This window comes from Montipora foliosa, chromosome 7 (assembly GCF_036669935.1).
Source record: "Montipora foliosa isolate CH-2021 chromosome 7, ASM3666993v2, whole genome shotgun sequence".
Taxonomy (NCBI): Eukaryota; Metazoa; Cnidaria; class Anthozoa; order Scleractinia; family Acroporidae; genus Montipora; species Montipora foliosa.
In genome coordinates, this window is record NC_090875.1 from 13670299 (window position 1) to 13672798 (window position 2500).

General features: G+C 41.2%; 1 protein-coding gene across 7 annotated transcripts in view; it reads left to right on the top strand.

The window, feature by feature from the left end:
* Positions 1-2500, top strand: part of LOC138010623 (uncharacterized) — a 25843-nt gene that overhangs the window by 12717 nt on the left and 10626 nt on the right. For 3 of the 7 annotated variants that reach the window (XR_011124506.1, XR_011124511.1, XR_011124512.1), the window contains one exon: positions 694-2500. This exon is cut by the window's right edge and continues 1638 nt beyond it. The exons of 2 other annotated variants lie outside the window; for them this stretch is intronic. The gene's annotated coding sequence lies outside the window, so the exon portion shown is untranslated. The remainder of the gene's footprint in view (positions 1-693) is intronic. 2 more of the 7 variants (XR_011124507.1, XR_011124508.1) reach the window with 1 other exon arrangement.

A 2500-nucleotide genomic window follows, 5' to 3' on the forward strand; every position in this document is an offset into this window, starting at 1 on the left:
AACACTCAGTCGATCAGTGAGATAAAGACACCGAACGACATCGTCTGCAGTAACGACCCCATTCTGTTCCTCTTTAAGAAACGTCGTAAAACGTTTTTCCAGACTTAAATCAACGATGCGCGCTGGCAAACGTTCTTGGTTGTGATAAGATTCCAAAGTGTATTCTTTGATGGTTAGCCCTCGTCTCGTGACTAGTGAAACCGTTTTCAAGCAATCTTGAAAGGAAAGGTGAAAGTTGACAGTGTTTTCCATATATAAAGTATTCACCACCGAGTTTACATTTGCCAATGGCTTTAGCAATTTCGATCATGAGTCACTGGTGTACTCGTCTCTCTTATAATACAACAATAATGACAAGTCTTGAGCTTATGTAGTCGAGTGTGTGCGCTCGACTGATTACTGAAACTACCTTTTTCACTTACCTTTTCTCGGAGAAATGTTGTCATTATAGGACGGAAGTTAGGAACAAAGAGTATGTGAGGCACTGTAGAAACCGAGTTTAGGGGCTGTTTTGTGTCCCAATTACTAACAAATCCCGAGACATGCTTCCATAAATGCGTCATCATGTCTGGGAAACTTCATACATTGCTTATTCTCAAAACGGAGAGCGTTTCAGCCAGTAAGATTTATTCTTATACCAGCCGTTTGTCATACGTAATGAGGCAGTGTTCTAAAATGGAAATCTTTTTCTAGGGTAAATAGTTGAACGGATTATAAGTCATTCCATGCCAAACATGGCACGGATTGTTGCATCCAACAGCATGACACTCAAAAGCTGGCAGGCATTTGAAATTACACCATGCATCTGGCAGAGAAACGTTGCTTTTATGTAAATCGCGGAACGCTTATCTAAAGAAGCTCTTAAAGGATGTACGAAATTGGAAACTTCTCAGAAAGAGCGCGGTCGCCCAACCCACAGAATTTTAACCCATGAAGTTAAATACTATTTAACAATTAGACCCATAGCTCGTAAGGGCTACCGGACAATAGCCCACGAGGCGAAGCCGAATGGGCTATTGACCCGTGGCCCTTAAGGGTGAAGGGTCTAATTGTTTTAGTATCACCCAACTACTTGGACAGAAAAGGCAATAATAAAGTTAGCAAATGCAAGTTGAAGAAATATTCATTTGGGAATAAAACGAAAGAAAGCGTCACTTTCGTACACCTGGGTTGGTTCTGCATCGACTGCTTTACTGAATTCACGTCTACCGTCAGAGAAGACAGTTTATGATCTTAGACTAGTGAAAGTGATATAATGGCTGCATCAGCTGTAGGCTTGATTGTCGGAGAATTCTGGAAGATTTGGTTGAAGACTCACGATGCTAGTAATGATGACCAACAACGACAACAAACAGCCCAGAGGCTGTTACCATCTCTAAGATGGTGGACACAACAAATCATCTAGAATGCGGCGCCACTTGCAGCGTGCGGCAAAAAGCAGGAGTATTTTCCATACCTGAAGAGGACTGTAAATGCATGGTTTACTAGAACCGGAACATTCTCATGAACGATCAGGACTGGTAAACATTATTAACGTGAACGGTGAATGACAGGGAAACGCCGAGTGTTATAACCTGGCGGTTGATAAATTTCCAAAGCCATGCCACTGTTACGAGGTATTTTACCATGCAACAACCACTAATCATGCTAAACGCATCATCGAGAATGGAATTGACTTGAATGCAGGAACGGCAACATGCACGGACTTTAGTGATGGCGATGGATTTTATATTACCGACCAATTTTATGATTGAAGTTTGGCCCGACGTAAGGTGAGCTAAACGTAGTTCCAGTGTACTCGTTTTTAAAACAAAGAAAGACGACCTAAGGTGGAGTAATCTACATGGTTTAGATTTAACGAAGAAAACGGAGGAAGTGCGAGAAAGATGGTGGTGAGCACATTCAGAAATTGGAAGCTAACCGAGAAATTTAAACAAGGTTTAAATGCCAACTATATTGAAGGGCCTCTTTGTGGCAATGTAAATAGAGCCGAATGTTACACTCCGACCCAAGTTTACCAGCTATGTGTGAGAAACGAACGATGTCCCGAGTTCTTCGATAGAGCTGCGGTGAACTTCTTTGACTTTGACTTTGTCCCGTCAGCATCGCACAAGATCTAATCGCCCGCTTAATTGAGACTGCAAAAATAGTGTATCGTCTGCTGTCCTCAAAAACAGGTTGCTTACGAAATTGTAAATGCAGAGGTTACAGCTTTGCCTGAGCAGCTGAAATCGATAGACTGGATGACAAACTTTGCAAAAAGTTGCAAATCTAACCGATACTTGTCCAGTTCGCTGTCTTGAAAAACAAACTGATGAAAATTGTTTTTTGATTACGTTTATGTATTTCAGAGGCTTTTGTATGTATCTGTATGTATCTCAGTATAGTTATTTATCTTTCCTTCTAACTGTTCAGGGTGGATTCACTTTTTTTTGGGCTATCAGGACAACCCGGAATGTTTTCTATGCTCTAGATTAACGTTCTTTGACACCTGATTGTA